We start from the raw sequence: 23,178 nt of genomic DNA, 5'->3' as shown, positions 1-23,178 counted from the left end.
ATCTATTCTCAGGATGTTTTTGTGAGCGTTCATCCTGCTCTCAATGGATTGCCCAGGGGCCACACTTTCAAAACATTCTCTTAGGAACTGCCTGCTGAGAGGGTTCATGCTGTGTGACGGCGAGAGCGGCACGTAAGAAACCATGAAGGATTCCTGCTCATTCTGATTAGATGAGGTCGCCTCAGGTGACATACGGCGGCGCATGAATGCCGTGTACTCGCTGTCAAAATCCATGGCTACTGGCGTTGAGCATTCCCAGAAATCGAACTGCTCCGAGCTTTCAAAGGCACGTCGTCCCGAAATGAGTGATGAATTACACGACTGACCTTGTTCTAGTGGTCATGTTCTTGCTCATCTTCTTGCTCATCCCATCCTTGATGAAATCACTCTCACGAAAATAGCTAAAAACGTGAAAAATTGCATATCAGAGAGAGGCTCAGACCACCAGTGAGCTCTGGGCACTTGTTTCTCTTCTGATCTTCACTTCGGCGATTCTGATCGTCCGAAGTCAATGGTGGGCCAACTGACAACATTCTTCAGCTTGTCTTGGGCGCACAAGATTTGCAGACATGTTGATGGATCTGGGTGGTAGGGGAGAATGGTATCGATTGTATGAGAAGGATCACCGCCATAAAGAAGTTAGAAGGCTGAGAAACCGGTAGAGGCTTGCATTACGGTATGGTGACGAGCGGAAGAACTATGTCCCAATTGGAGTGGCCGGAAGCGCTGTTCATAGCGAACATGCCACCAAGGGTGCAATTAAAGGGTTACGTGGCACCATTGGTTTTATGGTGATAGGCGGTGCATGTGCAATGAACAATAGCGCATTCCGCAAGAAATTTTTCAACGAGTTCAGAGAGGAAGGTGCGGCCTCGGTTACTGCGGAGTTCACGACGGCCTCCATGGCGAAGCACAGAACGGAGCAGTATCAAAGTGCCGAATTCCTGCGAGGTAGCAGCTGGGAGGGCAACAGTCTCTGCATAGCGTGTTAAGTGATCGACGGGAACTAAACTATTATCCACCGGTTGCCGGACGTAGACGAACGAAGTGGACCGCATAAATCGACACCGACACAAACAAAAAGTTGAGATGAGCATCGCCGGGGTCGGAGCTCACCGGCTGGGAGGTGCGGCGAATATTTCTGTTGTTGGCATTCCTGGCAAGAGCGGACGTTGTTCCGAACGAAGGTGTACATCCCCCTCCAGTAGTAGTGGTGCCGAAATCGCGCATACGTCTTAAAAACGCCGACGCCGCCACACTTGGAGTCCGAGTGGAAAGAGGAACAAATATCTGACCTCAAGGCTTGGGGAATGACGAACAACCACATATGTCCCTCTGGTGCATAGTCGCGTCGGTACAGGCGCTGATCACAGATCGCAAAATGCGGAACTTGGCGCCGAAGTGTTCGAGAGCCTGGAACTCAAAGTCACGAGACACAGCAAATTGCTTTCACAGAGGGCTCACGAGTGGCCTCTAGCGAGAATGGTGACCGAGAAAGAGCGTCTGCGTCAGAATGCTTCCACCGGGAACAATACACCATGTGCATGTCGTACTCTTGGATTCGCAGGCGCAGCAAGGCAAGCGGCCAGATGGGTCTTTTAAATTCGAAAGCCTGAACAGTGCATGGTTTTCCGTCGATGCGTAAAAAGAGCAGCCATGTATATGCGGTCGAAACTTCCCAAGCGCCCAGACGTTGGCCAAGCACTCCTTATCCGTGACACTGTAATTGCCCGCCGCCTTGGTCAGCGTGCGGCTCGCTTAAGCCGCGACGTATTCTGCCAGACCAGGGTGACGCTGTACGAGAAGAGCACCTAGGCTTACACCACTCACGTCGGTATGTGCTTCAGTAGGAGCTTGAAGGCCCAAGTGGCGTAGAATAGGTGGCGTCATGAGACAACGGCGCATGGTTTCAGGCAGGGGACCACGATGAGTCGTCTTTGCCACCACGAAGCAGTTGCGTAAGGGGTGATAGTATCGATGCAAAATTTCAAATGAAGCGCCGGAAATAAGAATATAAGCCGATGAAAGTGCGAAGTCATTTCGCTGTGGTGGGCTTAGGAAACGCAGAGACGGCTCCCTATTTCTTGGGATGCGGAAGAATGCCATCCATGGACATAACGTGGCCGAGGATCATCAACTAGTGCGGCAAAGGGACATTCCTTGAGATTAAGCTCGGCGTTGGTTAAGGAACGCAGCACGTGCTGAAGGCGGCGCAGGTGTGTAGCGAAATCATGGCCAAACACCGCGATGTAGTCAAGGTAACACAGATGTATTTTACATTACATCATCATTATAAAAAGCAGCAGCAGTAGCAGCCTATTTTATGTCCACTGTAGGACGAAGGTCTCTCCCTGCCATCTCCGATTACCCCTTTGCCTCGCCAACTGATTCACACTAGCGCCTGCAAATTTCAAAATTTTCTCGCACCACATATTCATCTCCCACCCCCTACGGCGTTTCCGTTCTCCTGGTAACCATTCTGTAACCGAAATGGTCCAACTGTTATTTAATCTGCGCATTACATTACCTGCCCAGTGCTATGTTTTTTCGCTTAATGCCGTCTGTACCCGAATATCGTCTATACCCATTTTGCTCTCTGATCTAAACCACTATCTTTCTGTCTCCTAAAGTTACGCCTAGTAATATTCGTTTCATTGCACTTTGCGCGGTCCTTAACGTATTCTCAAGCTTCTTTGTCAGTTTCCAAGTCTCTGCACCATTTGTCAGCGCCGGTAAAATGCAGTAATTGTATTCCCTACTTTTCAATGACAACGATAAGCTTTGAGTAGGAGGTCACAATGTCTGCCATATGCGATACAATCCATTTTAATTCTTCTGTGAATTTCCTTCGCATGGTCAGGGTTCCCTGTGATTAGTTGACCTAGTAAACGTACTCCATCACAGACTCTAGAGGTTACTTGCGATCCTGAAATGTTGTTCCCTTGCCCAGTTATTCATCATTTTCTCTGTCTTCTGCATATTAACCTTCAACCCCACTCCATGCTAAGGTCCTCAAACATTTGTTGTAACTCGTCTGCAGCGTTGTTGAATATAACAATACCATCGGCAAATCGAAGGTTGCTGAGGTATTCGCGTCGATATTCACTCCTAAACCTTCCCAGTTTAATAGATTGAATACTTCTTCCAAGCGCGCAGTGAATGGCATTGGAAAAATTGTGTCTGCTTCTTTTATCCCTTTTTTTTTCAGGTATCTTCCTACTTTTCTTGTGTCGAATTAATGGGCTGTGGAATCTATGTAGATATTCTCCAGGGTACTTACGTAAGCGGTCTGTGCTCTTTAATTACGCAATGCCTCTATGACTGTTGGTATCTCTACTGAATCCAATGCTTTTTCGTAATCTATTAGAGCCATATAGAGATACTTATTGTACTCGGCAGATTTCGCAATAACCTGAATAATGACATGGATGTGATCTATTGTAGAGCATCCCTGCCTGAAGCCAGCCTGCTTCTTCGTTGTCTAAAGTCTAGTGTTGCCCTTATTCTATTGGAGAATATTTTGGTAAATATTTTGTATAATAGTGGGAGTAAGCTAATGTGCCTATAATTTGTCAATTCTTTCGCTTCTCCCTTTTTGTCGATTAGTTTAATGTTTGTATTCTTCCAGTTTTCTGGTACCCTTGCAGTCGATAGACACTTCTTATACAGAGAAGCCAGATTTCCTAGCATTATGTCTCCTCAATTTTTGATTAAATCGACTGTTAATCCATCTTATCCTGCCGCTTTCGCCGTTTCATGTCTTGCAAGGCCCTTCTGACCTCATCTCTAGTTATAAGCGGAGTTTCTGTAGCCTGTTCATTATTGTTTCGGATGTAGTACTCCTGACTCCTCTGGGTACTGTAGAGGTCAGTATAGAATTATTCCACTGCTTTTACTATACCTTCGAGATTGCTGATTGTATATCGTGCTTATCTTTCAGTGCATAAATCTTGGTTTTTCCTATGCCACGTTTATTTCTAACGCCTCCATTTTTTACAGCTTCTCCAGACTTTCTAACGTTATAATTTCTAATATCCCTTATTTTCGCATTGTTCATCAGTTTTGACAGTTCTGCGAATTCTATCTTATCTCATTAGTTGGACACCTTCATTATTTCTCTTTTCTTTACTAAGCCCTTTATTAGTTGGGAGAGCTTGCCTTCTGGTTGCCGTGGTGCCTTGCCTCCCACTTCAATTGTTGCCTCTGAAACCAGCCTCGTTACGGTTTCATTCATTACCTCTACGTAACAATCATCATCTCTCTTTTCTAAGGCTACATATTTGTTTGCAAGTATTAGCCTAAATTTGTGGGCTTTTAACCTTACTGCATCTAAGTTGACCTGCTTCTGCTTGACCAATGTTACTATTCTTCTGGTCAAGTTGCGGTAAATCCTAGCCCTCACTAACCTGCGATCACTGCGCTTCACCCTACCTTTTATGTCTATATCCTGCTCTATCCTGGGTTCGGCAGAAACTGTTAAAACAATTTCATTTCTTGTTTCACCATTAGGGCGTCTTCAGGTCCACTTCCTGTGGCTGCGTTTCCTGAGAAAGGCCTTCATTATTCTCAGCTTATTCCTTTACGCGAATTCTACCAGTATTTTTCCTTTAGCATTTGTAGAATTGACGCCGTAGTTGCCAGTTTCCTGTACACCCACCTGCTTTTTCCCCACTTTTGCATTGAAGTCAACCATTGCTATTTTATACCCAGTTTGCACTTTTCTCATTGCTAATTAAACATCTTCATAAACCTGATCTACTTCCTGATTGTCGGTACTGGATGCTGGAACTTAGGCTTGTACAACGTTTAATGTATACCTCTTGTTATGTTTGATTACGACTACTGCTACCCTCTACTTAACTCTGTCGAATTCGTCAATGTTGCCCGCAATGTCCTAATGGATTAGGAATCCTACCCCGTGTTGCTTCTTATATATTGATTAAGACATAGCCGTTATGTAGCAATGTATAAACCTCACCAGTTCTTTTAATCTCACTAAAGCCGATAATATCACAAGCAACGTATGATAGTCCTCGAAGAATCCTGCTAAGCTAGACTCACTCGACAGAGCACGGCTGTTAAAGATTGCCACTCTCAGTTTGCATTGGTGGCCTGTCCGGGCCAAGAAATTCTTAGCAGCTCTGCTGCGTTACAGGTCTGACCACCGCCTTGATCAGGTGCTTCGCAGCTTCTGGGGACTGAGGGACCGTAGGTTAATCGTGCAAACCATAGAACATGTACTTTGCCACTGTCCTCGAAACAGCGTGCACCGGCTATCAGTAGCGACCACCTTGGCACGCCTTGAGGACAGGCCACGTTCAGAACAGTCAGTCTTGGAATGCCGACATGAACTGCCGTCGCACCGAAAGTCGGTCAAGGCATTGTTGACATTTTTACATGGCAGCAACCTATTAGAAAGGCTATAGTGACCTCGTTCTGTCCCTTTTCATTTTTTTCACGCTTTTATTTTTGTTACGTTCTTCTTTACGTCTTTACTTCCCCTTTTCCCTTTCCCTAGTGCAGGGTAGCAAAACGGAGGTTCTAACTCTTGTTAGCCTCCCTGCCTTTCTCTTATTAGCATGTCTCTCTCTCTCTTTTTATAAAAATAGTTGCGTAAAATTGCGATCAAAGAAGATTGAACAATGCCGAAGTGCGAAGGAAGGCACTGCAAGAAGTCTCTAGCCTCCACAGCGTTGACTGCTACGTGTGAAAGGAAGTATCGGCGATTCGGCAGGGCAAAGAACGCGACATCTACACCGACAGGCTTCCCAAACTTTCTTTCAATTTGTGAGTGATCTTCTGTAGGTTGAGCAAAACGATTACATACTTCTTTTAACAGCGAAGCTGGTTAAGCTTTCCTTCCGCCGTACAGCGTTACCAGAAAGCTCAGCCCAGCTGTAAGACCCCTCACGTTGCCTATCAACCACCTGGGAGAGCACCGAGCCACGTAACCTCCTCGCACCCCACGCCTGTAGGGCGGACTCGTGACATCACAGACCAATAAAAGCTCGAGCCGGCGTGGTGGTACACCTCTCGCCTCCTCTACTTCATGCGTACGTGCTGCTTCCATGGGAAGATCGAAGGAAGTCCGAACGCCCGAAGAAGAAGCGGCTTACCAGGAAGAGCACCTACGGCCAAGCGAGAAACGAAGCATCACCGCCGACCTGATCTGGAACGCCGCACCGAAGCTGCAGCTGAGAAGAGGCGACGCCGAGCAGATGATCACAAGTTTCAGTCCAGGGAACACGAGAGTCGGCGTCTAATCGATCGACGTCGCCGAGAAAGCGATCCTGGCCTGCGAGTGCTCGAAAACCCGTCTCCAGCGACAAGCCCTCCGAGGCACGGGGGGTTCGAACGGTTGATTCCAGCGCAAATTTCTGGGCATAGAGTTTGGCCACAGCTGTCCTGCTTGCGACTTACAACGAAACTCGGCGCCCGGATTAGCGGGACTACGATCGATGAAGAAAAGCCGATCCTGCCCATCGCTCCGATGCCGCCGCCGACAAACGCCGTCGCCGAGCCGAAGATCCCGAGTTTCAGGCCACAAACAACGAACGCTGTCGACTGAATGCTCGGCGCCACCTGGAATAGCTTCCCTGCCGGGGCGTCACCGAGAATTTCCAACGCCAAGCCAGCAAATCCATGGGAGGGGCAAACGGCCGCTTCCAGCGCGAATTCCTCGGCATACAGTTCAGGCACAGCTGCTGCTTCTGTGTCCGGCTCTGGTTCGTAGGCGTGAATCTCTCCCAGGTCAGCTCGGTGCGGAACTTTGGAGAGAAGAGCTTTGCCTTGCAAGTGCTTTGCGAAGCTTTCCCCGACACCGCTGGCCATAACGACGATCACGATGACGGTCGGACGTCGAGGACGAGGACCGGGTCGAGGATGATGATGACTGGTTCTGAAGCACGGTACATAATAAATTGTGATGCCCGTACTGTGGCTTGTATGTGTGTGACTTGATGGGGCTCCTGTGACTTACCGAACTAACCGTGTATGACTCCGCAAATTCTTGGAGAAACTTAACAAATCTTGGTGAAACTTACTATGAACATAGTTAAGTCATGCGTAACTTCTTAAGACTTAGCAAAACCTAGCAACGGTTGATATCAGCCTAGCCAGCCTATGCATAGCATAGCGAAACGTAGCAACATATTAGTGTGAACCTAGCCAAGCCATGCATAACCTCGCAAAAGTTAGCGAAACCTAGCATAATTAGCAAAAGCCGGAACTCGCTCCGCTATGACCCAGCATTGCAGCACTAGAGCAAACTGCCCATATTGACACGTGCGTTTATTTCGGCTTCTAGCGACACGAGCTACGCAGCTCGAGTCGCTGCGACGCGACCGGCGTCGCTGCGACTCAAGCGGCGTCGCTTGACGCGTTTCGATCATGGACGCGAAACGTATAAATACGGCACAACCACCTCAGACGAACGCCCCAGACGCGCTTGCTGCTTTCGCCGTCACCGCGTTGTTCACTTGATTTCGGGCACAAGTTCGCCCATTAAAACTCTTTTTACATCTAACGCCGACGCAGTGTCCCTTTCTGTCTGCCTGCGTGCCAGGTAGCTCACCGTGACTTACGTGACATTTTGGTGGAGGTGCTTATGCCCCGGACATCCCCTCAAAGCCGGGACACCAGTCCAAGTGCATTTGGAGCTGGCGACGCGGAAGAGAGCTCCAGAGAAGACAAGAAGGAAGAAACCTCGAGCAGCCACCAACTTCAAGGACTGCCGGCTGAATTGGGACCACTACCTGCCCCTGGTCGCCGTGTGAACCACCGCTCAATGTCACCAATGCAAGCCGCCACTACACCTGCGCCGCTCGTCGTCCAGCAGCCACGAGTACCTCCGCTTTTTTGCGGCTCCACTTGCGAAGATGTACAAGATTGGCTGGAACGTTACGAACGATCGAGTTGCAACCTTCAACAAGTGGTCTGACGAAGACCACTTGTTCTGTCTCGAAGACTCTGCTAGAACCTTGTTCGAGAACCAAGAGCTCTCCCTGAGAAGATGGGAGGCTTTCAAGAGGCACTTATCTGCAACTTTCGCAAGTATTCTACGCAAAGAACGAGCTGAGGCATTGCTTCAAACTCGCCAGCAGCATCCAAATGAGTCCGTAACCGTCTTTGCGGAAGAAATGCAAAAGCTCTTGCGCCACGTGGACGCCAACATGACTGAAGACAAGAAGCTTCAGTACCTTATGAGGGCTGTCAAGGAGCAACTTTTCGTCGCTCTCATTCGCAACCCGCCGAGGACCGTCGCCGAATGGATTAGCGAAGCGGCCACTATCGAGAAGACGCTCGAGCTGCGCGCAAAGCAATACGACGGCAACATACGCACTCCTCCGCCAGACTGCGACGACTCCCGAAGTACCTCCGGAGTGGCCCTTCGAGATACCATCCGTGCCATCGTGCGCGACGAGCTGCGCAAGTTCCTACCGGGTCTGCAACCACAAATATCCTCGCTCGCCGACGTTGTAAGGCACAAGGTACAACAAGCGCTGGGCACACTCGATCCTGCCGAAACGGCGCCAACCATATCGCCACCTTGCCAGGAGCCACGCGTTTCAACTTACACCGCCGCTCTGCAAAGCCAAGCGAGGCCGACCAGCTGGCGACGGGGAACGCACGCGCCACCTCAATGCAGCGAAGCCTACCCGCCACCGCCGCGTCCGCAGCACGCCGTCCGCTCAAACACGTTTCGGCAAACCACCACGAGGAAGACTGACATCTGGAGAACCCGAGATCGACGACCGCTTTGTTTTCACTGTGGTGAGGCCGGCCACCTCCTACGAGAATGCCCCTACCGTCAGATGGGCCTCCGTGGGTACAACATCGACGCCCCACGACCTCTTCCTGGCCCATGGCCTCGAGAAATTGAAGCCTTAATAGGCTGGAGACCGTGCTAGAGGCAATTAGGGTGTCGGGACTCACTCTGAAACCAGAGAAATGTCGTTTCTCCTACGAAGAGCTCCTGTTCCTCGGTCACGTAGTTAATCTCGAAGGCGTGCGTCCGGATCGCAAAAAGACGGCAGCCATCGAAAGTTTCCCGATACCCAGTGGAAAGAAAGCTGTCCGTAGATTTTTGGGGCTCTGTGCGTATTACAGGCGTTTTGTCCGAGATTTCTCTCGAATTGCAGAGCCTCTCACTCGCCTTACGAAAGCCGACACGCAGTTTACATGGAAGAATCCCCAAGAAGACGCTTTTCGCGAACTTCAACGACGCTTGCAGTCACCGCCAGTACTTGGCCATTTCGATGAGAGCGCTGACACCGAGATCCCCACGGATGCAAGCGGCATAGGACTCGGTGCTGTGTTGATTCAAAAGAAGAACGGCCTGGAGCGTGCCATCGCCTACGCGAGCAGATCACTGTCGAAAGCCGAATTGAACTATTCTATGACCGAAAAGGAATGTCTCACTGTCGTTTGGGCGGTCACAAAATTTCGGCCGTATCTTTACGGGAAGCACTTCAAGGTCGTCAGTGACCACCACGCTCTGTGCTGGTACGCTAACCTGAAAGACCCGTCAGGTCGCCTCAATCGTTGGAGCCTGCGACTACAGAAGTTCGACGTCACCGTCGTGTATAAGTCAGGCCGAAAGCACACAGACGCCGACTGCCTTTCGCGAGCCCCTGTTGAATCCGCCCCAACCTGCGACGATGACGGCGATGCCTTCCTGGGGCCCATAAGCTCTAACACCTTCGCAGAAGATCACCGCGCCGATCCTGATCTATGCTGTGTGGTTGAATATCTCGAAGGGAAGACCGATTCAGTGCCAAAGGCATTCAGACGCGCGCTTTCATCGCTATGCCTGCGCGACAATGTGCTTGTGAAAAAGAACATCAGGCCGTACAAAGCGGCTTATCTACTCGCCATGCCAATCAAGCTAAGGCAAGAGATTTTAGAAGCGTCTCACGATGAGCCGACAGCAGGGCATCTGGTATTCACTCGAACTCTCAAAAGAATTCAAGAAAAATACTACTGGCCGGCCCTGAACGCAGACGTCGCACGCTACGAGAAAACCTGCCGACATTGCCAACGTCGGAAAACACCACCTACAAGGCCAGCCGGCCTCCTGCAACCAATCGAGCCACCATGGAAACAATTCTAGCAGATAGGCATGGATTTGCTTGGCCCCTTCCCGATATCTACTTGCGGGAACAGGTGGATAGTGGTAGCAACGGACTATCTGACGCGCTATGCCGAGACAGCGGCGTTAGCATCGGGAAATGCAATCGAGGTCGCCAGATTCTTCATAAAGACCATCGTTCTCCGTCATGGTGCACCCGAGGTCCTTATTACGGACAGAGGTACGGTGTTCACAGCTGAACTTACGCAACAGATTCTGCACTTGAGCCACACGAGCCATCGGCGCACTACAGCGTACCACCCGCAGACAAACGGCCTTACGGAGCGTTTAAATAAAACCCTCGCCGACATGCTCGCCATGTATGTCGACGTCTGGCACAAGACTTGGGACGAAGTCCTTCCCGTACATGACGTTCGCCTACAACACCACGCCACAGGAAACAACGCAGATGACGCCATTCGAGCTTGTCTTCGGTCGCCAAGTCGCCACGATGCTTGATGCGATGTTGCCTCACGTTGAAGAGAACATCCATGCAGACGTTGCCGGCTTCCTTCAACGTGCCGAGGAAGGTCGCCAGCTAGCCCGAATGCGCATTAAAGAGCAGCAAAACGTCGACGCCCGACTCTACAACCTACGACGACGAGACCAAGAGTACGCACTTGGTGACCGCGTTATGGTGTGGACACCGATTCGTCGCCGCGGGCTTAGTGAGAAGCTCCTGCGCCGTTACTTCGGGCCCTACAAGATAAGTCGACGACTTGGACCACTGGTGTACGAGGCTGTGCCCGATGGAGTGACGCAGTCACAGCGACGTCGCGCACGGCCTGAGATGGTGCACGTCGCGCGCCTCAAGAGGTTTTTTGAGCGTTAGCGGGCTAACAGACTATATTTTTTTTCGTTATCCTTGGTTGATTCCATGCTTACAAGTTTCATGTTTTTTTTTAGCATTGGGGCGATGCTTTTTCACGGGGGGGGGGGGGGGGGGGTAATGCCACGTGCGTTTATTTCAGCTTCTAGCGACGCGAGCTACGCAGCTCGCGTCGCTGCGACGCGACCGGCGTCGCTGTGACGCAAGCGGCGTCGCTTGACGCGTTTCGATCATGGACGCGAAACGTATAAATACGGCACCACCGCCTGCGCCGGCTGTCCGACGAACGCCCCAGACGCGCTTACTGCTTTCGCCGTCACCGCGTTGTTCACTTGATTTCGGGCACGTGAGACTTGGTGCTCAAAATTTCTGTCAATCAAGTCAGGGCAGGAATTCAAAAGGGCATTTTTGAAGCGCAAATTGATGATACTTGACCCCCTTGAATGAGGTGCTGAATATGCAAGGTTGGTTTTTTGGTGTTAGTCGTGTAGTACCAACACTCCTTTTTACTAGCAAACTTGAGGGGGAGATCCAAAAATCTGAGAGTCCCGTTAACGAGCTCTCCAGTCGTTGCATCAAGTAACCTGACGCATTTATAAAGACTGACCAAACAGCGGACGTCACAGTGGTACGCAAACACTTGGCAGAGTCTAATAATTCGAAGTAGTCGTCAAAATACTGGTGAATTCTTGCTACTTTTAGTCTTTTTAGTCGAGAGCATACTTTCGTGTCTTGATGAGCCTGAAACAAGTCACTCAAGCAAGGCGCGATGCAGGAACATATGCAAACACCTGTCTTTTGTATGGAATTTTAATTTCGCCAAGAGGCTAAAGTCGAGGAAAGATATAAAAGTGAGACGGGAAACCTATCGAAAATCAGACGCAAAACCAGACGCAAAATCTAATTCTGGAAATTCACTACACCATGAGTGTGAATAGCGTTTTTCACACATAAGAGGAGATCAGCTCAGAGATCAGAAAATGATGTGAAGCTGCCGTTGGCATTGTCGTTTAAAAATGTATGACTTTATTAAAAATGTTTAGCAGAATGGGGTGATCAATTGTTAGCAGTTTCCATTTTGCCTTCAGGAATGGTGCTAATGATTTTTGCCACCAACCGCTTTCGGAAAAGGTAACCCGGAATAGGTAGGTATTCTTATGCCCACTGATTGTAAGGAACATTTTAAACTAAGGTTTTTGGTTTCGTCGAAATGTTGACAGAGCGATTCCAATCTAAGGCTTTCACACAACATGCGAACTTCCTTCTTTACTTTGTCTAAGCACAGATCGTCCCACTAAAGGGATGAAGAGTTTATGGCGTTTATAGCATCTAGAGCCTTATTATTGCAAACACCGCTTATTAGAACAGTGAAGCAACTCTCTTCATCGGCTTTCACCAGCCGCCGAGTTTTTTCCGAGAGTAGAACGCTGAGGAATTCACCCAGTTTGAGTCTATTCGCAGAAAGCCTGTGTTCCTGCGGGGTTTTAATAAGGTGCTTCACTAAACTCACCCTTACTGCAGGGTCTAGCACGAGCGGTTTAGGTATGTCGCAGTGGTGGGTAACATATGGCGGGGCATTGCCGTCGCATTGTTATTGCATTTAGACAGGTTCACTATCAGCTTTAGAACAAAAGGTACATCTGCTCTTTTTGTACTATTATATATTGTATCGATACCCAGCACCTCCACCATATTTGTAACGCACAGTTGAGTGACGGTGCTTTCATCACTTACCTTGCGAGAATTTGTGCCCTACATACAGCTAAACGGGAGCCTCACTAGAACGTCCACAGTCTTTTCGCAAGAGCCCGCACCTCTTTTTTTACCTCGTGTCCCGCGCTGATGACACGTTGCTCCGATTGCGCGGGCCTAGCGAGTTCGTGTTGCCCGCTTCACCACCGCTACCTTTCGCATGTAGCAGTAAACAACTGGACGGACGCAGGAGGTGGCTGGCGCGCGTAATTTGAAATCATCTTGTGTCAATATAAAGGATATATCAATGTATCTATAATCATGGCGTAGACGGACAAGTAAGGTGAAGTTATCGGTGAACAAGAACTCTCAACATATCCTACAAGTGTGGGCTGCAGATCCGCTAATGTTGACGTGTATTACTCAACATATCAAAAGAACATTTAGCGCTTTGCAGAAAAAATGCATGGCATGTGGGGCACTGTAACATAAAATTATGGCAATGTGCTTCTATTTCATTTCAGTCATTATCCCTCCAAGATTGGTCCACGATTTTCGGGCCATGCTCACATCGCCTCTCTGTCGCGGAGCTTCGCAAAAACTGCAACATGTCCCCATCTGATATGATGCGGACCCAGTGAATACGCATCATAAGGTGAAACAATTTTAAACAAAACTTTTCTTCAAATATTTTTCGCGTGGCGCCCGATTCGCCTGTATGCCAAGCAAAGGAAAAACGAAAGCACAAACTTATGGCATCAAGGTGAGTTGAATTCAAAAAAAGAGGCATTACGCTGCCCGACAAAACCTAATTGGTTTTTGGAATAGGCGGAGACTGCCCTTTTCCGAAAGGAATACAAGACGGCTACTGGCCGATCACTCTGGCCATGGCTACTTGCAGCTGCCGGCGAGCATGAGTTTGTTTGCGTAAAATGTTAAAACCTGCGTGACACTACAGCGTTGCCGAGCCCTATCAGCACTTTTACTACATCACTATGCCATATTTCCTTCGCCGAGAATTCCCATTACCGGCATTTCAACCTCCCCATAGTGCATCAACACAATTTTGACCATCGATAGTTACGAAGCGGATGCCAACTGATCACATACACGGGCACCACTCTCCTCATCCAGTTAGCTTGTTTCACTACGCTAGCTAAGCCCAACCGAAACCTTCTCCACTTGTTTGGGGCCATCACATTTTGTCAGACAGATTTGCCTAGGACTTTATGTTGAGGTCGGCAATGGTATGGGCTTTGTGAGCAAACAAAGAAGGCCTCCTGTATACGAGGAGATCGTTTCACCGGGCCGTATGAACAACAGCTGTGGATCACCACTTGATTCTTGCTCCGACTATTACATCATTTCCACATTAGGTAAAATTAGGTAATCTTTTCCGTCATATGGTCCTTGCGTTTGCGGAGACAAAAGATCTTATTCAATAAGGCCTGTAACATGAAATAGCCATGCCTCATATGTGATCTCTACGTTTAAAAATTATGCAAATCTCACGCACCGTTGGAATTGATGTAAGCTTTCTCTGCTGCTAGCTACGATTAACATTAATTAGCGGTGATGTTGACGGCGAAAGCTTAATTTATTTCAATGTTTAGTCTAACGCGGGAGTGGTGAGTTGCTGTTAATCGTTACCTTGCGATCACCACTGCTTTTGTCTGCATAGTACACAGAACGCACAGATAGAGATGTTTACTTGAGGCGTTGTCACCCTCCGTATTTTGTAACCTATGAGAGGGCTGTACATTGTCATTGCCTCACATGGAATTTTGCATCGTGACAGAATTATCAAAATTGAATTGACTTATGAGGCTGGACGTGCCAAAAGCAAAATTGGATTATGTGGTGCGCCTTAATGGCGGACTCCGGATTAATTTTGTCACGGTGTTGTTCTTTAACGTGTTCCGAAATCGTGTGATTTCTATTTCGCCCATGTAAAAATGTGACTTCCGCGATCGAGATCAAATCCACGACCTCTAGCAATGCCATATCCGCAAAGCTATCACAGTGGGCAAAAATCAACACAGAAGGGTTGATTGGACGTGCGGCGGCTTGCGTGATGTCGTCTGTACAATGCGGTGCGCTTAAACTATAGCGGCTCTGCTTCCCCACATCCTGCGTAAGTGTTTCTCCTGACATATTTGCATGGTATTTATTTTTAAGAAATAGCAGAAACGTACTGTACCGCACCTTGAACCTAAGTTTATAGTTGCGCCGCAACTACTGTCGTGTCTGTTTCGCTCCTTGTCTTTCCTCTCTGCCTCGCTCCTGTCATGTATACACACGCACTGAACAACTCCCCGACGCGGTGTGTCAGACAGCAGCAGCCGCAATAGTGAGAAACTCGAAGTAAGAGGTAAAGAGAGCTGCACTTGAAAAATTTTGCCTCATAACTCAAAGTTATCTCACAGAGAGGCATTTCAATGAAATCCGAAAGCAAGATTTTCTTATGAGTGGATATTGTACTTGCGAATTGTAACAAAATTTTTTCAACCAACCGGTAATGCGCATGGAGCTCCTAATCACAGCACAGTGGTGTTCTCTATTGAAATGGACGATTTTATCCGTAATCTTATACGCACCACCTGAAAAACAAGGTATGACCGTTACTACTTTTTTGTATTGCATATATGGCTCACGTTTTCAGCTCCTTTGCATTAGAAATCGCTACATGCATTTCTCGTTCCACATTTTCGTCCTTGATTACTTCAGCGCGCTGCAACTGCAAATCGTCTAGCTTAGACAAACAATGTATGCGTATTTGAAACTTGACGGGACAGCAGCATGTTTTAAGGTGTACATCAACGCGGTAATAGTTGCGTTTAACGTGTCGCTACTGCTGATCAGCAATTCCGGCAACTATTTCCCATGAATCAAATCACGAAAGCTAAGCAAATAATATTGAGTTAACAAGGATAGGGAACACGGTAGAAAAACATTGTCGTATCAGCTGGACAGGAAAACAGCATGGGTTGAGCCTTCAGATTTAATAAATAACTAAATGGAACGGCATCTGTAGGAGATTATCCGACTTTACGGCAGCTGCACATTCTCGGAAAAGGTTTGCATGCATTGGGGCTTATAATTTCACCAGTAATTATTCATCGATAAGGTTGCGTGCATTTCCTTTCTTAGCGTGACTGATACCTTCTTCTCACGAACAGCATGCGCGTATGAGTGGGACCTAACATAGCAAGAGTAGCAGACAGAACAAAGGAAATTCACACAATACAAATAAGTACTGTTTACGGGTGTGATATCATATATATGCGTAAAATGTGTCAGCGAAGCTGACAGTAGGAATGGCTTTATCTGGCATTGAGAGGTCTTTGAGGCAACGATGAAAATAAGCGCAAAGCGGGCTAAGGACGACCAAGGCAAATTTCGATGCGCGTCATTGTATGTGCAATTAACGCCCGGACCATTTTCAATTATGGTGCGGAGACGTTTAAATGTTGACCGTATTATTTGTTTGGAAAGTGAAGACTAGGGACGTTGGCAACACTGATTGTGTTTTAGCAAAGCACCATGCATATTACTGAGAACTTAGCGCATGGAGAAATATTGTCAACTTGCAGAGACCCTAAATAAACACAGTAGGTTTGGCGAGAATATATTCAGCAGACGGAATCAACGACAGCATATAAATTGCAATCATGCAGGCGCGTCTTGCGCTGAGCGTTAATTTTAATTTGTTAGCTGGTGAAATACATTTACCGAGAAAATGATAAATAGCGCAATTGTCACTATCTAGGCGTCATATCGAATAAAACAAACGATCGCGGCAATTCTTATTGAACCTGTACTACAACTAAAATTAAAAAAATAATCTGACTTTGTTCATAGCCGACTCCAGCACAGCGTGGTCCAGGCGGCAAAAAGACAGGGGCGCTGTTTGTCAAGCAATCGGAAATGCTGGCGTTGATGAAAACGGCGTGTCTTTGTAGTAGGGTCCCTACTGGCAGAAATGTGATCAACGTTGACGTAGCAAATATGTTGCTACATATGCATGAATAAAGAGAAGTTCGTAAAAATTCTGACAATGCAGCTGCGCCTGTGTTCTCTGCAATACACGTCTTTCGGCTGGGAACACTGAGAATATGTCAGCTTCGAAGTGCAGAGGTGTGGGCATGAATGAGGTATACGACTGTTTGTGTCCTAGACATGGAGCAGCGGCAACCATCCACCGGAGTGGCTGGTGCAGAGGCTTCAAAGGGAAGGGAATAACGGCTACAAAACTTACCGACCCTTCCTACATGTAAAGCTTATGGGCCACGCAAGCCCGAGCCACCGGGCTCGGGCTTGCGTGGCCCATAGGCTCTCCGCGCCACCTAGAGGTGCAACACCTGCCATCGAGACTAGCTTTAGGCCGGAAAAGAGTTCGATTGTTTTCAGCAGGCGTACCAATTTCTAGGTGCCACTCGACCCTTTTATACTACCCCGTTAACACGCAACGCTTGTGGCCCAGCGGGAGGCAGCGGTGTTAGGTAAGTGACACGTGACTTGTATAAGCAACATTAGTTCCAATGACACTTCTGTCGGGACAGAAGCGCGTCGATAGAGCTGTCCACGAGCGCATTGCATGAGAAATAAAAAATAGAGAAGAATGGCGGTCGAGCACGAAAATTCACTCAACAACGGAGAACAAAAGGACACATTTCCAACCTGGCCATACTCTATACAGCTGCTTGCGCCTAGGAAATGTCATGAAAATGTCGTAAGGCAAGCGCCTGTGTAATAAGTAAACATTTACTGTCAACCGTAGGGGGGTAGCTGAAATGCGACCTCATTATCAGACCTCTGCCACCCTGTCTTTCATGACCTACGCGTTTAGCGCGACAGCAGTTGATGAAAATGGCATCGTTCTCCTAAAAAACGCGATCCTCTTTCCGCGTGGCAGCCTGCATAATTAGTGCTACCAGTGTGTGCTGGGGACAAGAAGGCGACACATTATTGTATACAATGAATTGTGACACCTTGCGGATGCATTTGGCTCCGCAGCGATTACGCATAGCTTAGCGGTGTCACAGAAAGCGCCAGCTGTCCTGCGGCTGAGTAATGTAATTTCCGGGCACGGTACATTTTAAGATAAATTTCTTAAAATCAGCTAAAATTTGGGGTTGTGAGGAGATGCGCATGGGTCGCGTAACACCATAATTCTGTGGTGAGGCGATCAACGCTCCCGTCCCCTACCCTTTTGTCCAAAGCAACTTCCCATAGAAACCCGTAGGTTGGCACGCTGCCTATCACCGCTTGATTTGTTGTAACTGCGTAGAATAGGGCAACAAAAACGATCGATGGCCCTATGGCAAGATGTCATTAAAACAGAACGCTCCGCGTATTCAACAAGGCCAAGGAGTGGGTAACAAAAGAAAATGAATGTTTTGAGTGTATTGCCGGTGGAAGATGAGAACGAAAGACTGTGTAGCCAGCTTTGTGCTTAAACTTATAAGCACAGTATTGCACTTTTTCTTGTACCTTTGAGAGAAACATATATGCGATTCTTTTTTTGTTGATCAAATATGCCCACCAAAGTAACGTTCCATCTGTAAAATAACAAATAAATAAATAAATGAATCATGTAGTGTTTAGTCTAGAAAAATATACGATACCGTACTTTACACCCTTTTCGTAGTAAAGACGATTGAAGACCATGGAATCTCGCCTCATAGATACCAATACGTCCACCGTACACTTAGTATTTCCACCTTGCCTAGTCATGTATGTCCATATGGGTTGAGCAGTATTTAAAAACTGAAAGCAAAACGAAATTGTATTTAACAGCATTATAACACTCAGGTTGTTGCTTTACAGGCCACACTTTCGCTCTTTAACCTGGCTAATTTACCCAGGGCTCATCTTGCAGAGCTGAAACATGGCTCTATGGTTCCTATATTGATGGTCCTCACTAAAATGCGAGATAGTGACACCTTAGCTAGCAGGATGTGGAAGCTCTCGTTCCACGAAGCAGTCGCAACCACGCAGGTATTAGTAACAATAAGAGCACGGAAAGTACTTCTCTCTGCTTAAAGCTAGCCCAAACATGTTGAATGTTGGTCTAAAAAAACATGTTGCATGTTTTTTTAACTGCAAATGTTGTACACAATCATACGGAAAGAGAAGGAAGAGAGTGAAGCGGTAGGAGGAAATCGCTATTACTATTGAAATGTCGATAATGTAATGGAAAATTAAGGTTGACGAAAAGATAAATTTGCGCAAGTTCGGACAGCACATAAAGTTTTCCATAAGTATTCGGCGTTTTACCAATTAGCCTACTACACTTGCTATTCCGCAGACTACTTTCCTTCGTCTTTTTAGACCTCCACAAAAGTAGCTGGAGAGTGTTAGTCAACGCCACTCACGGCCACCTCTGAGCATGTGGAACATCATTTTAACAGCTGGCCTCACATAGAAAGGGCGCATACGAATGGACAAGCGTTATCCTGTACAGTGCTTTTGTCGCTCACCGAACCGAGCCACTCAACACAGGTTAATTTAGCATATTGTCAGAGAGATCCGGCACGTGGTCAAGCACCGAAAATTTGCGACACAATAGAGGCGTGGTACTGTGCTGCTCGGCTTTGAAACGAAATTCGAGATCTGAGGTTTTTACAATGCAATTTCTGTGACGAAGCCCAAATTCTAAACAATTTTCACTTATAATCTGTAAAATAGCTTAGCACCATGCCTGTTCTCTACACTGATACAGACATCAATATATTATTCAAGGTGGCGTACACAAGCTACGGAAACGTTCAACATTTGCTCGCATACCACTTAACGCTGTACACAAATTATTGAGTCATGCGCTTGAAAAGCTGTCATAATTTAAAAGACGAAAGAAAGTCTAGAACCAAGGCAATTGAATTGTACGAATGGTGAAAGGACAAAAACCAACGCCTCCCAGATAGCAGGTCTCTGTACTCTGCTTTATGACGTCATCATGCTTGGACTGAAATTTCCAGTGTTGCCTGGCGTGACGAAAGCGGTGACGTCAAAATCGCCGCGGCTTACTCGAGAGTATCCACCGCAGATTCTATGGAAATGGAGCAAAGTAACATGATGTCATCAATGGAAGTGCACAGCCTTAGTTCTCTCTAGAAGGCTTTGCAAAGTCCTGGAATAGAATGGAGCAGATATTCGTCATAGGGGTAGTCTAAGGCTTTGAAACAGCAAACCAAGCACTTCCCACAGGCAGTAATTCACTTTGTGAAGATCTTGTACTCTTGCGGGTGTGTTCTCGAAGCAGAGGGCAGCGAACTTCTGTTCGCAAGATTTCCATTGCTTTGCAAAAAGTCTCTTCGTAGATTCACAGGTTAGCATTCTCAAAAGATTAAGGCTGCATGTTTTTACAAAGTGATTGTTGAACGAAGTCGCTCTTGAAGCATGTCATGAGGCGTCAAAAACCAATCTTTGCTTTGTAGTGGTGGTGGACACTTGAATAACCTAAGCGATGCGGCATGTAGTATGTATGAACATTTGTTGTGTGAAATGGCGGCACAGACTCTGTATGTAAATCATTTAAGTACTTGTTGACTGCCACAACATAGTCATGTAGATGATCCTCGTCTGCGACAACCGGCGCAATAGACACTGCCGTCTTCTTCTGCTAGAGATTGGTTATCCTGCATTTTAACTTCAAGTGTTTTCAATGCATGACACACCCAATAAGAGTTACCTTACAATTCTGTGCTGCTGTTGAAACTCTTCGGAATCAGCATCGTCTCAAGTAATCAATCTGTCTGTGATACCGATATTGTGATGTTGCCAGAACTACTGGAATGACATTGATAGGGCATTTGGCATGCACTAGGTTTTCCTAAGCAGACAATCATTTGTCAGACAGCACCGGCTTACGCATTTGTCTTGAATAACAGGCTCTTGCTAGATCTAACCGAATGCAGAACTCGTGGGGACAAGCTCTTTGTTGTTTTCATCCGAAAGTGCAATTGTTTCTCAAGATCTTTCGCTTTTGATCAGCGCCGATCAGGAAACGTTGTTCCGGGCTTATGAAGTGCCGCTGGATACGCGATCATGTCAGAGATGCAGTGGCGAAAAATCTGAATATTTCTTATGAAGCTATTATCGTATGAAATTTCCACGCAATCCTCACATGTGTACAAAACATATATAGCTTGGATTTTGTGCGCCGTTCGATCAAGCTCACGCTGCAGTTCTATTACAACCAGTTTTCATCGCACAGTGTGACTTGAGCTATGTTTGCCAAATGCATGAAGGCTGATGCGAACATCTACCACTTTGAGGATTGTATTTTCACTAACTTCATCGCAAAGTAACACTGACAGCTCCTGCCTACTATTCATCGCACGTAGCAGTAGCGAATAGCCCTGTTAATCCAAGATCGAAACATGTGCGGGAGAAAGGCACTATTAGCATTACAAAGACTTTTGCTGACGTTTTTGTACAGCATACATGTAATAACTAGAAAGTGACTGGTTCAGTATAGGCCCATTGCATGGCGATTCGCCAGCTTTAGAGCACATGGATGAAGCGTGTGAGTCTTTACAATGAGTAGAACACACATTGCGATGGGCGATGGCGGTCCCTGCCCAGATGTCCATTGACGGTACACGGGAAGCTACTGTCACTTTCCGCTTCTTTCCACCTTTTCCCAAGACCATCTGTCGCTAACGCACATTCCGAAGATACGGGCTCCTTTTCACTAAACGCGCACATGACAGCTGCACTGTTTAGTACAGCGGTAGTGGATGTCAGTAACTTTCAGTGCCTTGGCCAAAGCTCGCATTCGCGTGAATTGGTCGACGCTCGGTCGCAGGAAGGTTGTTATCCTGACCCAATCGGTATTTCAAGATGGTTGAATAAACCTCTGAGATTTTTTTCTTGAACACTCCTTCTCTGTTGTTGACGTTCCCGACTGTGGGCTTCAGCGTCGATGATAGCCTAAAAGGAATCGTTTTCATTAAGATTTCGCGCAGCATCATTTTCATATGTCAGCGCTGCAAATCCCAACCCCTTGAATCCCCTGATATTAATTTGTAAATAGTCGTTAAGAACCGCAGGCTTGTGACTTTGTTGGAGGAACTCAATGATGCAAAGCGTCCGCAGGCCCTCGAAGTACTTGAGCTCAATAACCTTGTTATCCCCGAAGCGGTCTTTAAGAATTCTAACTAGGTCCACGTAGCTGCTTTTGGTTGTCAATATTTTAGCGACGTCCTTGGCCGCTGGACTATACACTAATAATACAAGATACTGCAAGCAGTCCATCTAGCTCAATTGCATGTTTACATCTACAGCATATCTTAGTAGGTGCCAAAATGGTTCCCACTTCGTGGAGGACCCACTGAACATAAAAAAACTATGGTTGTCTAAGTACATATAGTCGCCGCTACCATGACTCGCAAATCTGTTCACGTCTCAGTAGCTGACTCCGTTCTTGCTGGCGCTGGCGCCATGTGATGATTCGCGGTGTGGGTAGACGGAGAGAACTCGAAGGTGTGATGCCTGAGCTGTCCAAGCGCACCGGCAAGCGGGTATTTATAATCCAATATGCAGCCATAAACTGGACAACATCGTCGTCCAGCATAAATACGTGTAGCTCGTGGATCAGTTTTACCGACGCTTTGGAGTTTTACTCGTGGCATAGCATTCTAGCTTCAAATCCAGTGACTTAAGACTTCTTGAACGAGATGAGCTCGTTGCCTGCTAAAATAACGGTGCGTTCTGTCCTCTTCGAGCACTCTGCATGTTTTTCAGGCATTCCATTTTGCTGTAGATTCTAAGTTCCTGCTGCCATGTTTCAGCATCAAAATGGATTGGTACATGTCGCCAGCACCAGTGAAGTCGGCTACTGAGACGTCAGTGCATTTTGGAGTCAGCAATTTGGCCACATATACTATTGTTTCGTTTACTTAGCGTTGACAGACCCCTCAGCATTAGCAACCTGCTTTGGGACTAGTTTCTACATGTTGTTACAGCGCCACCAGGAGTCAGAAGAAGGGAATTTGATGTGGAGGGGTGAAATCGCTGTCGACAGCCAGCTTGTGTATGGATGGTTGACTCTCTTGTAAATAGTGTAAATACATCTTTATATGTGACTTTTAAACGTACGAAATTGCTCAGAGCTGTGGGGCTCCCGCAAGGTGCATCAATGGAGCTCTGCAGTGGTTGTCACATAGGACTGGGCACCATGACAGACGAAGCAGGACCGGACATGGCGCGGCCGACATGATCGCCAACAAGCCTGACAGTTATCTGGCTCAGTTTGAGCATGTAAGCGGCAACAGCAAATGGTATCCGACGATTATATTGGCTAACTTATTCTTCAACCTACAAGGCATAGCGAAGGTATGGTATGAGAACCGCGAAGAAGGGCTTAACGACTGGGACATGTGCAAACAGAAGTTGAGACACTTGTTCAACCTTCCCGCCGGGCGATAGAGCACAGCTAAGAAACAACTAGCGACGCGCGCCCAGATATCCACAGAGTCACACGTCTCCTGCATCGAGGACGCGTTAGCTCTGGGCCATAAGG

At 47.3% G+C, this 23,178-nt stretch overlaps 1 long non-coding RNA gene across 1 annotated transcript in view; it reads right to left on the bottom strand.

The window, feature by feature from the left end:
* LOC135897102 (uncharacterized) overlaps positions 1 to 23,178 on the bottom strand; it is a 58,800-nt gene that overhangs the window by 8,534 nt on the left and 27,088 nt on the right. The window contains exons 2-4 of the long non-coding RNA XR_010562910.2: positions 18,283 to 18,419; positions 18,144 to 18,211; positions 15,164 to 15,250 (exon numbers count right to left, since the gene is read on the bottom strand). This is a non-coding gene — a long non-coding RNA (uncharacterized lncRNA). The remainder of the gene's footprint in view (positions 1 to 15,163; positions 15,251 to 18,143; positions 18,212 to 18,282; positions 18,420 to 23,178) is intronic.

The sequence above is a fragment of the Dermacentor albipictus genome, chromosome 7, assembly GCF_038994185.2.
Source record: "Dermacentor albipictus isolate Rhodes 1998 colony chromosome 7, USDA_Dalb.pri_finalv2, whole genome shotgun sequence".
NCBI lineage: Eukaryota > Metazoa > Arthropoda > Arachnida > Ixodida > Ixodidae > Dermacentor > Dermacentor albipictus.
Note: the sequence above shows the minus strand (reverse complement) of the source record. Positions and strands in the feature narration are given on the sequence as shown.